General features: G+C 37.1%; 1 protein-coding gene across 9 annotated transcripts in view; it reads left to right on the forward strand.

The window, feature by feature from the left end:
• The window catches only part of SNTG1 (syntrophin gamma 1), an 878,369-nt gene that overhangs the window by 242,008 nt on the left and 612,009 nt on the right, over positions 1–24,352 (forward strand). For 6 of the 9 annotated variants that reach the window (XM_065519199.2, XM_005563291.5, XM_045398229.3 and 3 more), the window contains exon 2: positions 7,390–7,464. The exons of 2 other annotated variants lie outside the window; for them this stretch is intronic. The gene's annotated coding sequence lies outside the window, so the exon portion shown is untranslated. Of the gene's footprint in view, positions 1–7,389; positions 7,465–19,274; positions 19,326–24,352 lie in introns of all 9 variants that reach the window. One more of the 9 variants, XM_045398223.3, reaches the window with a different exon arrangement.

Genomic DNA, 24,352 nt, shown 5'->3' on the forward strand with positions numbered 1-24,352 from the left:
GTCCCTAATATACACTCAAACATGCGGTGAATGTGTAAATAGAAGTAACGCTTCAAAATATGCAACCCTTATGTCAACAGTTTGGAAACTGTTTGGAAAAAAATATTATCTCCAACTATGAATTCTATTGCTAAATACTTATTATGCTCCATGGCTTTATTAAATGGTATGACTATACAACATCAGAAGATAAAGTTCATTCTTTTAAATATTACTCTAAACATTCTGGTCAAAGAATAAGCCATCCCTTATTTATAGGTTTTCAAATTTGCTTTTAGCATATTTTATGTATGTCATAAATTAAGACAATAGTGACTCTAATCCATAGAAATTATGCTTTCCCCTCCCCAGCAATAAAAATAATCTTTTGTCTCCCACACACACATACACAAATGTTGAGTTTGGTGTCAGGTGTTTATAATATTGGACAGAGCAGTGTTGAGTTCTGCTTTGATGAGCTTCACAGGCATAGCTTTGCTTACTGAAAAGAGAGCAATTGGCTTAATATTGCTCGATTTAATTAAGTTTGGTCAATTTAACTTAAAGTTTAGTCTCCATCCCCAGCCAGAGATTCCCATTTACCTTGCTCTAGCAAGTTGTCTGAGTGAAGAAAAGATTAATTTTCTATATCACAGTGCAGTCAGTGACAGGAATGAGGCTTTAGCAAACTGATGTATGGATGTACAGAAATCATTTTTGCAAGTAGTGATTTATTCAAGCAAGAATCAAGAAAATGTCAAAGTGTATCCAAAAATTATTTTGTGTCCCGTATACTGATGTTTGCTATAGAGTTTTTTCATCCTTGTACTCATCTCCAAATAGAGCTTTTATATCTAGAAACAGTACAATTGGCTTAATATTGCTTAATTTAAGTAAGTGAAGCAATTAATTTACATCATCCTCAGCCAGGGACACTCATCTACCATGTTCTGCATATTATCTGCTTGAAAATTGCTTCCATTATGGCCATGCCATTTTTATTTTCCTTTTTCAGTGATTTACAACTATAATTTTCAGATCATTACAGAAACCCTACATTGGAAAACCTTAGTATTTCCTAAAAATATCAAGATATATGTCTATATATACATTTGTCATATAACCAACGGGCATTACTAGTTGAACCTGAAGATGCATTGTAACTTAAATGCCATCCAATTATGCTAAATAAAAATATCTTTGAAATTAGGAAAGCAAAAGAGTCTGTTTCTAAACCAACTTTTCCTATATGTCACTGAGGTATTAAATCTAGTATATATAAAACCTCTCATATCACATTCCTTCAAATAACATTGACCTCTCTGGACCGTGATTATATGTAATAGTCCTGATAAGAAAATATATTTGGCCAAGCATGGTGGGTCATGCCTATAATCCCAGCAGTTTTTGAGGCCTCGGCAGGCAGATTGCTTGAGCCTATGAGTTTGAGATCAGCCTGAGCAACAGAACAAAACCTCATCTCTACAAAAAAAAAACACAAAATACAAAAGTTGGCCAAACATGGTGGCATGCGCCTGTAGTCCCAGCTATTCAGGAAGCTGAGATGGGAGGATCCTGTCAGCTGGCAGGTTGAGGTTGTAGTGAGTCATGATCATACCACTGTACCCCAGCCTGGGCAAGTTTGCAAGATTCTATCTCAAAAAAGAAAGAAAGAAGGAAGGAAGGAAGGAAGGAAGGAAGGAAGGAAGGAAGGAAGGAAGGAAGGAAGGAAGGAAGAAAATTTGTTTCACTCAAGTATTATTTTGAGAGAGATTTAGAAAAGCCATTAATTAGTTTGCATATCATATTTTTCTAATAATTTAAAAATTACCTTAGATAAATATTGTTATAAAATACATGATTACTTAATGAAGGAATCTAAATTTTAACTTTTGATGTTATGTGGCTACTTCTTGTGCTTTCTCTTATTAAAATATAAAAATATAATTTAATTACAATTCCTTTAATTTGTATAATAAAACTTAAGCAAGTTAAATGATTTAGTAACCTTTTTCTAAAATGTTTAATATTTCCCAACTTCCTGAAAAAAATCTACACATCTTTAGGAAGGATCATATTTGTGAAAAATTATAATTCTCAACTACTAATTTTATTGCTACATACTTCATACAAACACAAACCACTTTACATTGTTAACATAAAGACAATCAAATGTAAATAAGGCCACAAATTGTAGATGTATTATTAAGACCAAGTCATTCTATTTCTTTTATTACTGCCATTAAGAACAATTTGTTTTTTTGTCTAACAGTAAAGGAAAGAAAATATGTACCTCTCATCTGAAGATATGCACACAAAAATACATAAACAGAGGATACAGTATAAGATGCATTTTGCTTGTTTTACTTTAGTATAATAGTTGACAAAAACAAAACCTTAACACATATGTATGTGTATACATGTATATGCATGTGTGTGTATATATATGTGTGTCTGTGTGTATATATATGTTATAAAGCATATTAATACCATAAGAATCTGTGAATCTATTACCCAATGTAAGAAGTGGAGCATGACAACTGTAGTACACATGATTTTTACTATATTTGTATTTTATTCTATTTTCCTTTAAGAAATAACACTATTTGAAGTTATATTCAACATTTCCTTTACTTTTTAAGTGAAGGGGTGGACGATGATCCTATTATCCTGCCCCGGCACACCTGTGGGCATTTCTCGTTAGGTGGAACATTAAGAAAAGAAATGAGACACAGAGACAAAGTATAGAGAAAGAAAAAGTGGGCCCAGGGGACCGGCGCTCAGCATACAGAGGACCCACGCGGGCACCAGCCTCTGAGTTCCCTCAGTATTTATTGATCATTATCTTTACCATCTTAGAAAAAGGGAAGTGGCAGGATAATAGGATCATCATAGGGAGAAGGTCAGCAGTAAGACATGTGAATAAAGATCTCTGTGACATAGTTTAAGGAAAAGTGCTGTGCCTTAATATGCATATGCAAACATCTCTATAAACCTTTTTAGTGCATAAAGAGCAGCATTGCGCTAGCAAGTCCCACCTTTCGCCCTAAGGCGGTTTTCTCCTTTCTCAGTAAACAGATCATACAATCGGGTTTTACACCCAGATGTTCCATTGCCCAGGGACGGGCAGGTGACAGATGCTTTTCTCTATCGCAACTGCCAAGAGGCCTTCTTTCCTCTTGTACTAGTCCTCCTCAGCACAGACCCTTCACGGTGTCAGGCTAGGGGACGATTAGGTCTTTCCCTTCCCACGAGGCCATATTTCAGACTATCACATGGGGAGAAACCTTGGACAATACCTAGCTTTCTTAGGCAGAGGTCCCTGCGACCTTTGGCAGTATACGTGTCCCTGGGTACTTGAGATTAACAGAATGGTGATGACTTTTAACCAGCAAGCTGCCTTCAGGCACTTGTTTAACAAAGCACACCCTGCACAGCCCAAAATCCTTTAAACCTTGAGTCACTACAGCACATGTCTTTCGCAAGGACAAGGTTGGGGGTAGGGTCACAGATTAACAGCATCTCAAATACAGAACAAAATGGAGTCTCTTATGTCTACTTCTTTCTATATAGACACAGTAACAGTCTGATCTCTCTTTCTTTACCCCACATTAAGAAACTTAAGATTTTAATTAGTTATAATTTCTAGGAAGTTGCAAAGAAACATACAGAGAGATGCTGTGTACCCTTCACCCAGTTTCACCCAAATTTAACATCTTGTGTAACTGCAGTACCTGATTATGAAAAGCAGGAAACTGACCTTGGTACAACCCACAGAGTTATTTGGTTACACGTGCACTCGTTTGTGTGTATATGTCATTTTATCATATGTATATTTCTGTGAAACTCCCATCACAACTAAGATATTTAACTTATTAAATAATATGCCAGGCAGAGTGATTGTTTCACATTTTTATATAGATGAGGAGTGTTTTAAAACATTTATTTTCTTTCTGAAACTTTTCCATCTTTGTCACTTACAATTGAATTTGTTTTCCTCAGTGATACTTGTATTTGAGGGCTTTCAATGAATAATAATTTCATTGAATAATTACAGTGAATAATAATTTATTTCACAAAAAGACGTCATAGCGCACACAGTATGAATTTATCAATATTAAAAGACACTTTGAATAACTGACATCAATAATGTATTTTTAAAACTCACATGTATACTCTTATGTTTTACACTTAAATTTTCCAGTTAAATTCCTAGGTCAAAAATGAAGTTCGACTTCTGCTTCTGAGAAAACTGGAGTAGAAGCAGTTTTGCTTCTTCCTCCCACTTAAATGCAACTTAATATCTTGGACATCACATAGAGAAAAACATATAAAGACCTAGAAAGGGAGAGAGAAGACGGCCCACTCTTAGGGAGCTCAGAACTGGGAAGGACATGGTGTGGCAAGAGCCCCTGGTATTTCTTATTTGCCTCATATATTCAGGTTGGATAGAAACTTAAAATCTCTCCTTTCTTCTAGTTCCTTGTTAAGTAATACATTGATTAACCTACCATTTTTAGATTTTTATTTACTTCATTAGCTCTAGTGAACTCTTCTTTGGACTGTCTGTGTTTTGGTTTGAGGTTTTTATTTGATTTCTTCATTTCCCTCACGGTGTTACATTAAAGCCTCTGCAGAGGTCCCAATTAGGAGCTGAGTTTTGTGTCTTGCACTTGTAATCCCAGCTACTTGGGCAGTTGAGGCAAGAGGATCACTGGAGCCAAGGAGTTAGAGGCTGCAGTGAGTTATGCACTGAGTGTTGCACCCACTGCACTCCAGTCTGGGTGACAGAGTGAGACCCCATCTGTAAAATAATAAAAAAATTCGTGGAATTGAGGGTGGTAAATATGTAAACAGAAGACTCATCTAGCTAGACTCATCGAGCTTCCTTTCCCTTTTTGCTCTTCATATTTGCACCTGGGGCTGTAAGAGTGGTACTTTGAACATTGTATTCTAGTTCTAATGTCCGCTCACCTCTGTGGCTATAGAGACCAGGAGTAGACCCGCCTCAGTGAGGATAGCCTGTTGTTCTTTAACTAATGTTCCTACTTTCACACCTCAATATTGGTCCTGTGGTACAAGGTTACATTTTTTTTAATTCAAGAGGCTTAATGTATATTTATTATTTCATAGATAAAATCCATCAAATACATCTATATAAAATAATAAATAAATGGAGAAAAACAGATTAGTCTAAAATTATTTCACATAAAATAACTAAGGAAACAACCTGTGAAAACACTTAAAGATATGATAATTATTCCAGTGCAATTAACATTATTTTGACACAATATCTAATTCTGAACCCCTTATCATATAAATTTAAAAAAAATATGGAATCACATGCATGACATGTGGGGATACAGTAATAACAGAGTGAGGCATAAGACTTAACTCGTGTATTGGTTATCTATTGTTGCATAAAAACATGTAGCAAACTTAGTCATTTAAAACAGTACTCCTTTGTTTCCTCATGGTTTCCATAGTTAGAAGTGCAGGCACGACATATGCAGATTGATTCTATGCACAGTCTCACAAGGCTACAATCATAGTGTCATTCAGGCTGTGTTCGCATCTGGAACTCCGGGGTTCTACCAAACTTGCTTAGGTTTGTGGCAGAATCCAGTTCTTTGCATTTCTAGGACTGAAGTCCCCACATTCTTGCTGCGTGCTGGCCAAGGGCTGCTCCAGGTTCCTAGTGGCCGCCTCCTGGAGGACTTGGGTATGCAACCATCTCCACAGGGCAGCTTCCCTCTTCCAAAAGCACGGGAGAATCTGTCCCAGCCTGAACCTCTGATCCTTTGTAGGAGCTCCCACCTGATCAAGTCTGGCCACCCAGTATAATCTCCTTCAAACTGATTAACTCAAATTGACTGATTTGGGAGATGACAGCCACATAATCCCTCCACTTTTGTCATCTGATAGAATCTCATCACAGGAGTGAAATCCACAACTGCCACAAGTCCAGTCCGCAGCCAAGGAGCATTTTAGGGGCAAGAATCTGGGGGCCATCTGTATTAGTCAGGGTTTTCTAGAGAGACAGGACTAATAGGAAATATATATGTATATTACATATATATATAATTGGAGTTTATTAAATAGTATTAACTCACACAATCACAATGTCCCATAATAGGCTGCCTGCCAACTGAGGAGCAAGAAAACCAGTTTGAGTCCCAAAGCTGAAGAATCTGGAGTCGGATGCTCAAGGGTAGGAAGCATCTGGCACAGGAGAAAGATGTAGGCTGGGAGACTAAGCCGGTCTAGTCTTTTCTTGGTGTTCTTCCTGCTTCATATCTTGGCAACACTGGTAGCTGATTAGATTGTGCCCACCCAGATTAAGGGTGAGTCTGCCTTTCCCAGCCCACTGACTCAAATGTTAATCTCCTTTGGCAGCACTCTCAGACACACCCAGGTTCAATACTTTGCATCCTTCAATCCAGTCAAGTTGATACTGAGTGTTAACCATCACACCATCCAAGAATTATTCCTAGCACATCTCACAAGCTTTACTCTAGTTAAGGGTTCTCAGCTTAGCTATGTTTCAGATTTTGAGGGAGCTTCTTTAAAATGCATATTTATAGGCCTCTATCTGACTCTGATTCAGATTCAGAATTGAACCCTCTCTCCTCAGTTATAAATATATTATTATTTTCAATAAGCTATAGAAGCAACACTTGTGCAGCCAGCTTCATCACCCTGGGACTTCTGATAACCACTTCTCTATTAAATATAGACATCTCACCTGCATTTCATTTATTAAAGTACAGTATTTTCAAAACAACAGTTGAGTTCATGAGGGGCCAAGTAACATAAATGGGATCATTAAAAACTAAATGACAAAGGCAGAAGCATCTCTCTAGCCTCTGGAATTAGCAATCTGTTGTTCAAGCCTTCAGTGTTTTAAGGGATCAGCCTGCCCCCCCCCCAATAAAACTGAGTTAATAGCTAAGTTTCATAAAAAAGTTATCACTTCTTGGCATTAAATCAATAGACTATTCCTCACGATGAAGGCTTTTACATATTATCACTAATTTAAACTTGGAGTCTCATTCTAAATTTGGATCCAAGGGCTACCTACTGGCAGATGAAATTTTGGGCAGATTGCCAAATATCCTCTGGTACTCCTTTTGAAGTCAATTTCCCCAAAGTGTGTTCTACAGAACTTAATCTTGTGACATTAGTCATTTGGAAAATATTACCTCGCTTCCTCTCTTGATAATTTATAGGGATTTGAGCTATTCCTAGAAATTGACAAGAAAGTGTGGAAAATTGTGTATGATTTGAGTGTAAATAGCAGGCTTGTCTTCCTCATGGGGAAAGTAGATACGTTTCAGGGTGTACAATTCATCACTTCTATTTTTGAATGCTCATAGGACTTATATATATTTTTTTAATTTCTGCATCTAGACTGCTCTCCAGAATGTTGAGATTGCCCGAGAAGTGACCCCAGCAAAAGAAAAATATTGCTCTACCTGAATTCAAGTAAGACCATTACTTTGCAGTAATGTATCATGCATAAATTAGTGGAAAAAAATTAACTGTATTTGTCTACACTTCTAAGAGACAATTGTTTTCTTTGATATTAATCTTTTTGAAGCCTCTTTCTCTGTTCTTGAAAATTGACATAGAAAACAAAACCTCTTGTTATGGAAGGAGTAGAAATATTCAGAAATATCTCAATGTTTAATTGCAGTTACACAGCATTTAGATGTGTCTTTCCACAATATTTATTTAAACAGCTATGTTGATTTGTGTTATTTCTTTAATAAATACTATTTATAGGAATGAGAAAAATAATTGAGTTTTTCTAAAACACCCTTTATTAAGTGAAGGGTCAGTGTCTCCTCATGAAGATGGTAACTGGAGTTACACATTTCAGTGAGGTGTGATTTCCTAAGAAGTAGACACTCAACAAGCAGGGGCCAGGGGGCGGTGCTTGGCAGAATGACTATGGACTGTCACGTTCTCTTTTGTTTGTTCGGAGGAATGAGTGAATGAGGTGAAATTAGTACAATGAATCAAATTCCTTCAGGAAGGGAGTGTGAGTCAGCATGTATGATGCAGGTGGATCAATGACCTTGTAGTAGAATAAGTGTTACTTTAGGAAGGAATCATACACTATTTGTTAGAAGGAGGTGAACCTGGCTAGAAAAGGTTAGGATTGAAGTCACTAAATCTGTTTTTATAATAAGCTGTCACAGTATTTTTGACAGCTTATGTCCTGGCAGTCCAAGGACTTATAGTATGGTTTTAGTAAGAATCATCAAACTCACTGATATCTGTTAAGTTTCAATGAGTGCCAGTACTGAAAAGTATATTGTGTGCATATTTATGTATTCAATTATACTTAAATGTAGTATAGAAGTGGCGAGAATCTTTGAGTGTATCATGTGTTATAAAAACTATGAAATTTTATAACTATGTAGCCACGCAGATTGTCTATTATAAGAGATTTCTAGGCTGGGTTTTCAAGGACTATGGCAAGTTCAGAGGCACTGGGGATTAGGCAATTAGGCCTCAAAGTTGTCCTGTTTGCTACCTATTCTGGAAGCCACATTGTGCTGTTTCTTGTCATGGAATGTACATGGGAATGGGTTGCTCATAGATTGATTTCCCTCACCCAATCTGACCCTAAAATTATTCAGGTAGATTTTTAAACAATTATCTTCTTAAAAAATTTTACTTTAAGTTCTGTGATACATGTACAGAACATGCAGTTTTGTTACGTAGGTATACATGTACCATGGTGGTTTGCTGCACCTATCAACCCATCATCTAGTTTTTAAGCCCCGCATGCAGTAGGTATTTGTCTTAATGCTCTCCGTCCCCTTGGCCCCAACCCCAACTCCCAACAGGCCCTGGTGTGTGATGTTCCCCTCCCTGTGTCCACGTGTTCTCGTTATTGAGCTCTCACACGTGAGAATATGTGGTGTTTGGTTTTCTGTTCTTGTGTTAGTTTGCTGAGAATAATGGCTTCCAGCTTCATCCACGTCCCTGCAAAGGACATGAACTCATTCTTTTTTTATGCCTGCATAGTATTCCATGATGTATATGTACCACCTTTTCTTTATGCAATCTATCACTAATGGATGTTTTGGTTGGTTCCAAGTCTTTGCTATTGTGAATAGTGCCGCAATACACATATGTGCGCATGTGTCTCTACAGTAGAATGATTTGTAATCCTTTGCGGATACACCCAGTAATGGGATTGTTGGGTCAAATGGTATTTCTGGTTCTAGATCCTTGAGGAATCACCACATTGTCTTCCACAATGGTTGAACTAATCTACACTCCCACCAACAGTGTAAAAGCATTGAACAATTATCTTTAAATTAAACAGTGTATTTTCATCATTCATGTAAACTCAGAAATTTCCAAAGCATATTTTCTACAAAGCAAAAAGAACCCTTTCTAATGCATTATAAATGCCATTATATATCCAAAGTTTTCAAGTTATTTTTCATTGCTAGACCTTTTTTCATAGTTAAATATGTGCTTCACATAAAACCTCATAGGGGAGTCCAACAGACAAAAGAGGGAAAAAGAAGCATTTTAATGGAAGCAGCAGTGAGTGATCTAGAACTTGGTTGCTCTGTCACTGCCTTCATTTCTCCTAAATCCATTCCCATTCCCCAAACCTCCAGACTAGATGAATATTAATATTTCTTTGAGTCCTGTGATTCCCTGGTTTTTCAATTCTTAATTTGGAAGCACTTGTGGAAGAATCAATTGAAGGGCACAGAGAGCAAAGGATGGAAGCTGAAACTTCCAGAATTATTCTGGGCTAGCCATCAGAGGCCAAGCTGTTGCTGTGCAAGAGGGGATCATTTATTCCCTTCTTAGAATTTCCAAGTGTCAGGGGCCGCTCTGCATGCTTTCACACCACTGCTGTGCAAAGATTTCAAAGTATCATGCACAGCAAATCCTGACTAAAGCCCAATAAGAGTACAGGTTCTACATGAAGAAATGGAGAAAGGCAGTTGTAAGGAAAATAATGGAAATTCACTTGAGGGCGGCTATTCCCATTCTCAAACTATCTTCTTCTGACAATCCTGAAAAGTGTTAATATTTTGTTATTTTTCAAAAATATGGCTGGATGCATTTCAAGCCATCCTCTTTCTTCTTAAATATATCTCTTTGCCTCTTCATGTTTAATTCATGCTCATATTTGCCCACATTTAAAGCTAGGCTGACTTCACATTGGAGTTGAAAATAGCCCCAGGAGCATAAGGAACCCTGAGAGCCTGAGTGTCCTCAAGTGTCACAGCTGGGTCCCTGCCTCTTTGTGCTTGCTGCCCTTTCTACCTGGCTAGAGGCAGCCCCAGGCTTTCTGGGTATTTTAAAATTACTGTAACAAGAGTATTATAATAAAAATACTTAATATTTGAATATATAGAATTTTTTTTTTTTTTTTTTTTTTTTTTGCTATTGCTGCTTTTGTGTGCTTTGGGGATGTCTGAGGCCTCTGCCCTTGTACTTCAATTGGTCCTTCTGTGGTGGCCTGCCCCTCTTCGTGTCACAAGTTGCAGCTGCTGACAGGACGCAACTTCTATTGGCCCATGTGCCGCCAGAATCATTGTTCAAGTTCTTAGTATTCTTAGGCAAGTTTGTGATTGAAGAATCATTGGCTTCACTCGGAAATCATCTCTATTTCTAGTGTTGTCTGTCACAGATAAAATGACACCATGATCAAATGCAAGCAAGCTTAGCATTTCAGCCCAGTACTGACTTCATACCCTGGGAAACTTTCTGAATTCATTCTGACTGGGACCCACTGCCCATTTCTCTTGTTTCCTGGATCTGACTGCAAAAGCTTCATGTAGGGAAGGCAGGTAAAGTCCCCAGCCAGTGCACCAATAGCAGTGAGGTTCCCCCAGACTGGAAAAAAACCACCCTGACTTGCATTTGTTTGCTTGTTTTATGTTTCCAGGAAAGTTATATGAGAGGGAAGAAACTGTAGTTTCTCCTTGTGATCTCAGGATGAACTGTTGTACCACAATGTATAAGGTCCAAATGAACATTTCAGGAAAATTGATCAACTGAAGGGAACATTTCTGTAGCTCCATTTTCTGCATTTCAAAGACTCTTAGTTGAGGAAAGTCTAGCTACACTTAAAAATATTCCCTTTTATTGTTAGTATTGTCTACCCTAGTGGTATGAGGGGACTTCTGGAAGTTCTCAAGTTCTCAGAATTGCTTTTCCTCATGGGCAGATTAATCTAGGTTGCTTTAGTTTGGTGATTCCATCTCTCCCTGTTCAGTCAAGAGAAGGTGGGACCATGGTGTGCAGGGAAAGGCCATTGGCATCCTCTCAGGACTAAAAGTGTGGGCCTGTATTTGTGTCTGTCTGTAAAGTAGAGTCACAGGAAAATCTTTAGGTCACCATCAGACACATTTGGTAATACAAGGAAAAACAAACAAGTCTCAAAAATTATTCTCATAAATCTTGTTGTGTTAAATGCTGCTTATACTATAAAAGCTGCAGAACAGAGTTGCAGAAGCTCTGGAGCATGGCAGCTGAAATGGTGGAGAGAGGCACTGTCTTCCTGTGAGTGTGGGACCCTCTTGTTCATATGACTTTCCACATCTGCTCAGTCCTGCCTTCTTTCCAAATTTCAAGAGTTTTCCTTGCCTGCAGGCTGGAATACCCCTAGTGATGGTTCTCACTACCCCATGGTTACCATGTGTCAGCTGCAGTCAGTGCCTCATTCCTGAACTTGCCTGCTTGCCTCCCTCTGTCCTGGATGCAAAAGCCAATCTTCACTTCAGCCTCAACTATTCCCATGGAGGAGCTGTCACAGCTGTGCAGTGTCTGCCCCAACCCCGCAGGACACACAGAGACCTTGGTTTGCTCAGAGAGGTTGGTTACATCCAGCAAAAAGCTCAGGGGCAAATGTTAAGAGGCAAACATTGACAAGTGAAACAGGAGTGGGCTGGCTTCATGGAAACAAAAACTTACTTAGCCTTATAGGTCCCTTGCATATACAGCCCCACACTTAGTTGAATGCTCTGACCTCTTTAACACATGTTTGTTTTAATTTGTATACAGTCATATGAGTGCTTTGTGTTGTAGTGCTCTACGGGTCTTGACAAATGCATAATATCATGGAACCATCATTACAGTGTCACACAGAGGAGTTTCACCACCCAAAAATATTCCCTGTGCTTCTCTTATTTAACTCTCCTCATTCCTGAACCCCTGTAAACCACTGATCTTTTCACTGTCTCTACCGTTTTGCCTTTTCCCAATTGTCACATAATTGGAATCCTATAGTAGATAGCCTGTTTCCTTCACTTAACAATACGCATTTTAGATTCATCTATGTCTCTTGGTGGTTTGATAGGTGGTTTGTTTCCTAATAATATGCCATTCTGTGGTATACCCCGATTTATTTATTCATTCATCTTCTGAAGGCAGTTAGAAATAAAGCTGCAACAAAAATATTCAGACCTTACATAAGCTTTCAAATCAATGGGTAATGCTTAGTAGCATAACTGCTGCATCAGGTGGTAAGCTCTATAAGGAACGGCAAAGTTGTCTTCCAACGTGGCAGAATCATTTGGCATTCTCTTTTTCGCCACTGCTGTCTTCTCCTTCCTCTACCTCTTCCTCTTTCCATTCCTCATTTTCTTCTTCCGGTCTCTTCCTCCTTTTTTTTTTTTTTCCTGTCGCTTTCTGTCTCTCTCCACACACACACACACACACACACACACACACACACACGGATACTTTACAAAATTGTGGGAGGTTACCTAACACGTTAGTTTTGAAATTGGGAAAGGCCATTTTAGACAATACAAATGAATACAAAGGAATTATAAAGAGAAGATACAATATGAAGTCTCTTCCTCAGGTCTCAGTATTAATTAGTCAGTATCTTCCTCTATTTGTCTGCACAATTCAAACTTATAGGTTTCCATGTCTTTCTTCTTGAACTTCCAGGTGTCCATGAATTCTATAACCACCAGCTCTATCAGCCTTCTTATGCATGTTCTGTTCGTTATTTTCGTTCTTTATCATATCAAAATATGTAATTGCCTCATCCTATAATCTCACCTTTCTCTCTGATGTTATCTCTGTGTGACACTCTGCCAAAAAGACACACTTTCTGTTACTAAAACGTTTCCTATTTTGATGTAGTCACACTTGCTTAATTTTGCTTTTGCTGCCTGAGCTTTCAGTGTCATATTTAAAACAAATTATTGCTAAGATCAATATCAAGAAGATTTTTGCCATGTTTTCTTCTACAAATTTTACTGCTTCAGATCTCATGTTTAAATCATCAATTTATTTTGAGTTGATTTTTGTGTATTATATAAGAGTTAAGTTTCATTCTTTTGAGTACTAATTTCCAATTATCCTAATGCTATTGTATCTTCTTCATGGCCTTGCCAAAATTAGTTGACCATATATGCTTGGGCTGATGTTTGGCCTCTCTACTCTGTTCTATTGGTCTATGTGTCTGTTTTTATGCCAGTACCATATTGTTCTTTGTAATGTAGCTTTGTCATGTAATTTGAAATCAGGAAATATGATGCCCCAAACTCTGTTTTCAGTTTTCAAGATCACATTGGTTATTTGAGTCTTTCATGGTTCCATATAACTTTAGAATGTTTTTTCTGTTCCTGTGAAAAATATCATGGAAATTTTGACTGAGATTGCATTCAGTCTGTATATGGCTTTAGGCAGTATTTGACATTTTAAAAATATTAAAACTTTCAATCCATAAACATTAGTTATTAAACTAAAAAACATTTGCACAGCAGAGGAAATAATCAACACAATAAAAAGGTAATCTATGGACTCGGAGAGAATATTTGCAAGCTATATATCTGATAAGAAGTTAATATGCAAAATACATAAGGAATTCCCACAACTTGAAAGGAAAAATGTAATCTAATTAAAAATGGGCAAAATATATGAATAGACATTTTTCCAAGAAAGACATGCAAATAACCATACATATGCAAAGGCGTTAAACACCACTAATTATCAGGAAAATGCAAATAAAAATCACAGTAAGATATCATTTTACTTCTGTTAAGATGGCTATAATAAAAATGACAAGATGTGAGAGGTGTCAGCAAGGGTGTGGAGGGAAGGAAACCCTTGTCCACTGCTGCTGGGAATGTAAATTGGAACAGTTGTTGTGAAAAACTGCATGGAGTTTTCTCAAAAAATTAAAAATAGAACTACTGTATGATCCAGCTATCCTACCGTTTTCACCCATAGAAGGTGAAATCAGCATCTTGTAGAAATGCCTGCATTTCCCTTTTCATTGTAGTATTATTCACAATAGCCAAGATTTGAAAACAACCCTAACTGTTCATAGATGGATGAATGGATAAATAAATTATGGTATATGTACATAATATAATACTATTCAGTCTTAATAAAGGACATACTGACATTTGCAACAACATTGTTGAGCCTGGAGGGTATTACACTAAGTGAAATAAGCCATAAACAGAAAGACAGATACTGTACTATCTGACTTATATGTGGGATCTTAAGTCAAATCCATATAAACAAAGAGTGGAATGGTGGTTACTTGGGAGGAGAGGGCATGGAAATAAAGAGATGCGAATCAAAGAGTACAAACTTGAAGTTACATAGGATGAATTAGTCTAGAGATCTATGGTACAGCATGAGGACTCTAGTTCATAATACTGTTCTGTATACTGGAAATTTCTGGAGAGAGTAGACTTTAGGTGTGCTTACCATACATACACAAAAGAAAGTAATAAAATGTCTTGGAACTAGATAGAAGTAATATTTGCACAATGTTGTGAATTTACTAAATGCCCCTGAGTTATATACTTTAAGTAATCGATTTTATTCTATGTGAATTTTACCTCAATGAAAAGAAATGCAAGAAAACATGGGAGAAAACAGACTTCCTACTATACAAAACCCAAACATAAATCCTACCATATTCAACACATTTTTTTTAGATGGCCCATCCTAAGTATTCATTTTCTATGTTGCTATATAATAGCATTTTAGATTATTTTTGTTTGTGTTTCCCAGCAGATTGTGAACTCTTTGTTTTTGTTTGTTTGTTTTATTTTGTTTTGTTTTGAAATAGAGTTTTGCTCTTGTTGCCCAGGCTTAAGTGCAATGGCACGAGCTCGGTTCACTGCAACCTCTGACTTCCAGGTTCAAGCAATTCTCCTGCCTCAGCCTCCTGAGTAGCAGGGATAACAGATACATGCCACCATGCCTGGCTAAATTTTTTTTGTATTTTTAGTAGAGACAGTGTTTCACCATGTTGGCCAGTCTGGTCTCGAACTCCTGGCCTCAGGTGATCAGCCTGTTTTGGCCTCCGAAAGTGCTGGGATTACAGGCATGAGCCACCATGCCCTGCCTGTGAACTCTTGAAGAGAAGTCTTGCATTACTCCATTGCCAAGAGTACTTCTCCCTCCTAGTCACTTCACTCAGCCCTGTCTGAACTGTGCTCTCCAGGCTAGCACTGTTGGTGGTGATTGCTCTGGACCTCACTTTTAGTTGACTTGATCTGACTCATGTCCTATGCTTTTACACATGCCCCATCCTTAAAACTCATTTCTGTGTGCATTGTGTGTCTCAGATCCTGCATCTGGATATTTGGACTTGATCTTTGTTTTTATTTTCCTAATGGATTTTATCATAAACTTGACTGTAGTTTTATTAATTGCTTTAATATAATTTCAGGCTTCTTGCCTTTCCAAAAACCACTTCTCCAAAAATAACCATTTGGCTGGCACATGCTTCAGTCCTATCTCCACGAATAGGTGGGGAAGGGGAGTCAGCAGAGTTTTTCAGGTGCTATTTCTGGGCTATACATTCTCATTTCATAAATTTAATGGGTGTAACTGTTACTTATAATATTTGTGTTTTCAACAAGTTATTTTGAGTATTTAAGGAAGAAAATAACAGTAGTACAATGGATAATGTGAAAATGTTTAAGGGATTTCATTTTTATTTTTAACTGTGTAATTGCTAGTATGCATAGAAAAATGATGAGAAAATGAAGCAAAATGTAATCTGTTACATTTCTCAGTGATGGATAGCAACATGCACAAAGTTATATGCTTTTGAAATGTGATATTATCTTTTATTTTAAAAAAATTCAATTTGGGCCTTGCTACATATTATTTCCTAATATGTAGAAAAAATAAGAAGGAAAGCTATTGATTTTCCTCCAGTATGAAGGAAAATCAATAGTGCAAGAAGGGTCAATTGAACAAGCGAAGAAACAGTTCCCTTGAAAGAAATGTCGTGACAGAATACAAGAATTGTTATACTATTTAAAAACCAAACCAGATTTTCAAAATTATTCTACACTTGTGTGTTACAGTATATAATGTATGAATTCAATGGAGCAAGTGGTGATATCATAATAAAAATATAGTATTATTTTCTAAAGGAAGATCAATAGGAAGATCTATTTTAGAAAAGTGTCATTTGCAGCATGAGAACCCCAGTCTAAATGCCTATGAGTTGGCAAGGCAAAGAATAATGCATATATAATAATGACAACAGTCAATTTTACGCCTTTTTAAAAATGAGAATGCACCTACCATATAGATACAGTAGGTTCTTTTATTGCCAATTGCACTTCTCCAAAGTTAGATGGTGAGATAATGGCAGATCAACAACTATCTCTTCAGGTTTTTGTCAACTAATCCAAAAATTTTTTATGATATGACTTTAAACCATTTTTATATTTCAGGGTATAAACACTATAAGAAATAAATCTTTAGTTGAGTAACATGTAATTAATAAGCTGAAAGATATAAATATGTACAAGATGCATGTTACTAAATAAAATATATTTTATGTTTATGAGTACAGATATCCCAATATATTAGTTATAAAAGTAGCCCTATTTCTAACAGGAAGCATTTTTTCGAGAAAAAGTGTGCTTTGGCACGTGTGTGTGTGTACACCAGACAACTCTTAAAAGCTACTTCAGATTCCCTTAATTTCATCTTTTTGGTCACTTCTCCCAGCTTCACCCAATACTGCAGTGGTCAAGTTTCTGGAGTTTGAAACAAATTTATGCAAGCACGAGTGACCAGCTCTTCATCTTAAACCTGCATCCCATATCACTCCTCTTTTTTCTTTTGCCTGGAAATTTCCTATTGAGGTGATGCACCCACAAATGCTATGGAATTAATTGTCCATGAGGCAAATCTCTGACAACCTGGAGACTAGAGCCAATAGATGTATTATTCTCCCCTTTATCCTCAGAGACACCATCCCAAGATGATGTCACTGATGCCTCATACCAAGTAGTGGCCAACTTTACATTACATCCTCTCATGGTTTGCCCTAACCAACTGTAATGCCTAATCTGACCCATTCTGTCACCTTGCTCCTCCTTGCTTTTCCTGATCTCCACTTCCTCATAAACCACTGCTCCTTTGCCAGGCATTTCATCAGATTGCATTGTTTATTTGCATACTGATGACATCAACCTGGTCACTCTTGCTCATTTACTCAGCGTTTTAGTATTTGACTAACAGTGTTTCTCTGCACTATTTCTGTAAGTCTTACGCTTCAGCATTCACACAGAAGATTAATTCCATACCCTGGCTTTCAGTGCTATGCTGCTTCCCTCTCAGCTATTTGTGCATTTGTCTGCAGGTGCCCATTCCCTAAACTGTATGATTGCCTATGATGGTACAGTCTCCAGAGTCTCCGTTTCATAACTCTATGTCCCATTTTTTCAGCCCACTTACCATAGTTATGCTATTCCAGACTAAGCTGAAGACTCCCAGTCCTCAACCCTTTACCTTCAAGTGCCCATAGCATGTTATGCCTTAATTCCATCCTTAAACAACTTAGATTCCATGATACATCAGTATAATCACTATTTACATACCTCCCCAATGTTTTTGCCTTTCTCTCCTTCTTACAACACGTCTGAAAAATCTTAACCATAATTCAACTAAATTTCTATCTGCTTCCCCAAGTAGCAAAATATGACTCAGAGAAAACATACAACTATGCTGATGAGTTCGCCTTCAACTTGTGACCCCCAAACCTCAGCTCAGTCATGACTCTTGCTTATGAGTCATCATTTGTCTGAATTTGCTGTTTATATCTTTTTTCTCTCCAAACTTTCAGCAAATGTCCTTTATTACTGTATTTAATAAGCTTGGTTTTGCTTTACTACTATAGCAGCATTAAGAACAAAATTATTTATCTATTAAGAAAATCTACCAAACTAGCTGCATTTATTCCCATAACCCTTCTTACTATGAAGAAATGTATATGCTCCCATCTTAGCCAAAAATCCTTCACTTCTACATTGGATTCCATTTTTTTCCCACCTGCTTAAGGACTCTGCTCCTGAAATTATATCTTACTTATTCAAGTATCAACAGTTTGTCTCTCTCTGCTCTATTTGTCTATTTCCATTAGAATACAAATATGGTTACATATTTTTCTTTCTTTTTTTTCTTTTTTTTAGATGGGGTCTTACTCTGTCACCCAGGCTGGACTGCAGTGGTGCGATCTCGACTCACTGCAACCTCTGCCTCCCAGATTGAACCGATTCTCCTGCCTCAGCCTCCTGAGGAACTGGGATTACAGGTGGTACACACCACCATGCCCAGCTAATTTTTGTATTTTTAGTAGAGACGAGGTTTCACCATGGTGGTCAGGCTGGTCTCCAACTCCTGACCTCATGATCTGCCCGCCTCAGCCTCCCAAAGTGCTGGGAGTACAGGTGTGAGTCACCATGCCCAACCTACATCTTAAAATTAAAAATAAAATTCCTCCTTTAACTCCACTTATTTCGGTAGTTTCAGCCTGAAATGTTTGTTCCCTGCAATCTCAATCTCTTCTACGTAGTTGTAATTATGGCATGTTTTCAAATCTTCACATTTTAGTCACCTTTGAAACTATTACAAATAGGTTTTAACTCAGCATTCCACTGAAACAGTTCTTAGCAAACGGGCCAAGGGAAATTTAATATGTTTCCCAGTGAGTTTACTTCTGACTTGAAATGTCTCTTCTTCATGCCTCATTTGTGGGATGTCATTCAGATTCCTTTTAAATGGTTAAACAATATATATTAGGGCCCTAAATGTAAAAACATAAGGATTGGTATATTTTTGAGGAAAAAAAAAATAAAATGTCCTCAGTTGAGTATTAAATATCCTTTTTGTGGTACTTAAGTATTATTGACTTTGTAAATGACAATTATTACTGTGAAGATTCTCAATGTTTTTATAATATAAAATTATGATTGCTCTTTTTTAACAAAACAAAGAAAAATTTGAGTTTCTTCTTATTCAAGGTTACACTTTCTGACATTGATTCCTCTGAAGATGACAAATGCCTTCATAAGGTAACAGAGTTTTATAATATGCTTAGAAAATAGAATCAGATTGATATGGTTTGTGTCTGTGTCCTCACCCAAATATCTCCTTGAATTGTAATAATCCCCACATGTCAAGGGCAGGACCAGGTGAAGATAATTGAATCAAGGGGGCATTTTTCCCCCCATTCTGTTCTCATGATAATGATTAAGTCTCCTGAGATCTGATGGTCTTATAAGCATCTGGCATATCCCCTGCTGGCACTCATTCTCTTTCCTGCCCCCTGTGAAGAGGTACCTTCTGCCATGATTGTAAGTTTCCTGAGGTTTCGCCAGCCTTGTGGAACTGTGAGTCAATTAAACTCTTTTTCTTAATAACTTATCCAGTCTCAGGCAGTTACTTACAGCAGTGAGCGTGAGAATGGACTAATACACAGGTTGTGTTAAAAATAGTCCAAAGAAATATTGCTTAGGTCAAAACCTGATGCTGTCATTTACTAGCTGTGACTCATTTGCCAGTTTCTTAAACCCTCTGAGTAAGTTCCCACATAGACCATAATGCTATGATGAGCATAAATGTATATGTGAAAAGTGCTTAATGTCATGTTTATCAGACAATATAAGCAAATAATATACGTTAATTGGTTAACAAAAATCACATTTTTGTGACTTTAAAGTTCACTAATCATTGTGGAAAACATTATTTTTTTTCTTTTTCCCCATCAAACTTTTATCTGTTAATTTATATTTCTACGAATTCATGGTTTTCTATATTATACCATGGAAGGTAACACAGTACTATTTTTTATTTTATTTCGTTTATTTATTTATTTTACTTTAACTTCCAAGATACATGTGCCAACAGTGTAAAAAAGGTTCCTATTTCTCCACTGCTTCAATAACATATATTGTTTCTTGAGTTTTTAATAATCACCCTTCTGACTGATGTGAGATGGTATCTCACTATGGTTTTGATTTGTATGTCTCTAATGATCAGTGATAATGAGCTTTTTTTCGTATGTTTATTGGTCACATAAATGGCCAATGCTTTCTTGAGAAGCATCTGTTCATATCCTTTTACCATTTTTTGAGGGGGTTGTTTTGTTTTGTTTGTAAATTTGTTTAAGTTCCTTGTAGATTGTGGATATTATCCCTTTGTCAGATGGGTAGATTGCAAACATTTTCTGCCGTTCTGTAGGTTGCCTGTTTACTTTGATGCTGGTTTCTTTTGCTGTGCAGAAGCTCTTTAGTTTAATTAGATCCCATTTGTCAATTTTGGCTTTTATTGCAATTACTTTTGGCATTTTTGTCCTGAAGTCTTTGCCCATGACTATTTCCTGAATGGTATTGCCTACGTTTTCTTCTAGGGTTTTTATGGTTTGGGTTTTACATTTAAGTCTTTAATCCATCTTGAATTAATTTTGTATAAGGTATGAGGAAGGGGTCCAGTTTCAGCCCAAAGTAATTTATAGATTCAATGCTATTTCCATCAAACTGCCATTGATATTCTTCACAGAATTAGAAAAAACTATTTTAAATTTCATATGGAACCAAAAAAGAGCTCATATAGCCAAGACAATCCTAAGCCAAAAGAACAAAGCTGGAGGCACCCTGCTACCTGACTTCAAAGTCTGCTACAAGGCTACAGCAACCAAAACAGCAAGGTACTGGTGCCAAAATAGACATATAGACCAATGGAACAGAACAGAGACCTCAGAAATAACACCATACATCTACAACAATCTGGTCTTCAACAAAGCTGACAAAAACGAGCAAGGGGGAAAGGATTCCCTATTTAAGAAATGGTGCTAGAAAAGCTGACTAGCCATATGCAGAAAGCTGAAACTGGAAAATGTTACACTTATATTTTTGTTTTAGTTTTACCATATCTTTGTTAAATAGATTATAATATTGGGCCTATTTTATAGCTTATAGAATTAAAAAAATAAGAAATATCAAACCTACAAAGCCATACATATATAAACTCTGGGTACTATTGTTTTAGAGTTTTCATGAGCATAAACCAATTGTCACATTTCATTTGCTCTGAGATGAGGTCCATGGTCAGAAACAATGCTGAGTATAATGACATGATATTTGAAAGGGCATTTTATAAGTTCATGGATGGTAATTTTGCAAAATCTCTGTAATCAGATAAAGCAAATAAATACCTGTAGTGAGTAAGTATTCCACTAAGAACAAAGCTCTGCCCTTCCATGACGGAAGTGGCCTGGTGAGAACAACCAGGCAGCTGGCTGGTCACCCAGGAAATGTTTTAATGTTAGCAGAGGCTGTATCCAAATCAGCCCAGGTGAGTGGAGGTCAGTGTTTTTCAGCACATACATATTCTGCATCACTGCCACCTTAGCCACTTTGTCACCAGCTGATACTTGGATATGACAGTAATGGCTGGGGAAAGAGACTACCTGCCATCAACAGAACAGGGCATTCTATTTTCATCATTAAAGTATTGGTCTACTGAAAACACTTGTTGACAAGCATTCACAAAGGATACCAATATCTTTATATTCTATGACCATTCAGTGAGGTCTACCCACATGCTCCTTCCCTAGACCTCCTTGTCACCAATATTCCAATCACGTTTCTTCAAATAGTGAACCATACAGCCAAGCTATTGGCTTCAGCTCATGAATCATTATAGTCCCCCATCTTTGGCTCTCTCTCCTCCCAGGCAAAATGAACAACCAGGTGCACTCATCCACATTCTGTCCACTGGGAAGATTTTCCTTTGCAATTGTCATCAGGAAGACCCTGTAGGTGTGGGGCTGCAGCATTGCAGCTGCCCATCTCAGATGGTACCTGCATATCATGCAGATCCATTCATAAACTAAGCAAGAGTTTTTTCACCCTTAGATCGTCATAGGGTACTCTAGTGAGGACTTAGGTGCAAGCTGAGAGAGAAAAAGCAGTGTAGCAGGAGTAGGAGCCATACACATTTGGGACACCTATTCATGTAACTTACCTGTGCCTTCAAGGTGTACCTGAGTCCAATCTGGTAAATACCACTTCCATTTGATAATGGAGTACTGTGGTGCACACCTAACTGTGATTTTTGGGGGCAAAAAAATACACAGTTCACAGTGAACTATCTATTAAGTCCCTGTAGTAGACCAAAATCTGTGTCTCAAAAGCAGAGTAGACATTCACCAAGGATAGTCAGGCCTTGAGCCCAAATCCTAAAGGCCTACACTGTGACTCACCTGTAGCGTCCCTCTCTGCCACTGACACTTCAAGTTTCCTGAGGTCTACTCGATCATGAAACCCAAGAGGCAGAGCAGATTGCATAGCAGCCTGGATCTGTTCAGAGCCATTTTGTGTTCTGGGTGTCACCCAGCATTAGCAACTTTTGAGTCACTTGGTAAATGGGCCAGAGAAGCATACCCTAACAAGGTACACACTTCCTCCATAATCCATGGAGGCTTCACAGGAATAGCACAAAGGTGGAAAAACAGCAACTTAACCCTTACCTAGGAAAGGATATTTTGACAATCTCCAGGCCACTGGGCCTTGGAAATTTTGAAAGACACATAATTAAGCCATCGGAGATATTATGAATTTAAGGATGAAATTCATGGAATGGAAATACAGTACATTTTATTTTTATTCTATGCAATTGTTTATGTTTTTTGAGTAGTCTTAGATATCATAAAGCAGTGGTTCTCAAAAGTGAGCATACAATGGAATCACCTGGATATCTTGTTAAAACTCAGGTTGCTAGGCCCTAACACCAGAGTTTCTGATTCAGTAGATGTGGGATGGGAAGGAGCCTATGATTTGCAATTCTAAGTTCCCAGGTGATGCTCATGCAGGGACCACATTGTGCAAACCACTAGATGGAGAAAAAAGTGGATGATTTATGGTAGAAAGCAAGTTATAAGTTGACTGTAATATCATTTATCACTGATAACTCTCTGTTTTGTTTCTGAATTTGTTCTGTGAGTAAAGAGTTATGACTCTGTGTAAAAGGGAAGTTAACAACATTCAAACTCCGGGTACCAAGTCTGCTGTAAGACCCCACAGACCTCTGCATCAAGCCTCCTTGTATCTAGGTGCTACATGGCATTTACATAGCAGAAGAGAACATTTAATATATTTCAGAAGAGATAAACAATTTAGGATAAATATTTAATATTTTAGGCACGAAACATAGTGTTTTCAAAAAATTATAAAAATGGAGATGATTTTCACTTGATTTCAGTAGCACATCTAATAATTTAACTTTTTTGAATCCTAATTCTAAATTCCAATCTAAGTTAAATTCTGATTAAGTTAATTCTTCTCTAGAACACATTTGAGTGAAGATTATTTTGTGAACAATGGGAAGACAATTGCTTGTGTTATAGACATTCCGTATTTTCTGTTTGAATGTTAATTACTCATAAGAGTCATTTGGTAGCTTTCATTCATTTGTTAATCCATTAAACAAGTATGTACTGAATACCTGCTATATACTAAGTTCTGTACTAAGCACTGGAATTCAAAGATGAATACGGTATAATTCAGCCTTTAAAGAGCTCACAGTTTAATGTTTCGTAACTGAGTCTTCTACGAGGAAGGCCAGCATTCTGCTTGATTCTTTCTAGAACAATATTATATTTCATAGACTATGATGTTTGGTGCAAAATGCAGCTGTTAACCATATTTTTACAGTCATTACCTCCCTGGCTTGAGGAGAACAGTCAGAACAAAAGGTGATAACATTTATATTCCATGTTTTCTGCTTTTAAGATTATAATTCAGACTTATTTTCACTCAATGTGTCCAATTTAAGTCTATTGTTTATAACATTGATAACATCAGTAAGGTTATGGCTTTGCAATCAGTTTGAAATGAATAGTTCCAGTGGATTTAAATGATTTCTCTTTGAGAAAAAAAGTAATGAATAGGTCATAACTAATTAGCATGCCATAAATCACACTGGTGTTCTTTTCTACTTGAAAACCTGAGAAAGGTATAGTAACAGAAAACACTCTTTCTTTTTCTTTGTTTGTCACTGCCTTTTAGAGGTAAATTATTTCAATAAAGCTTCTTGCACA

This window comes from Macaca fascicularis, chromosome 8 (genome assembly GCF_037993035.2).
Source record: "Macaca fascicularis isolate 582-1 chromosome 8, T2T-MFA8v1.1".
NCBI lineage: Eukaryota > Metazoa > Chordata > Mammalia > Primates > Cercopithecidae > Macaca > Macaca fascicularis.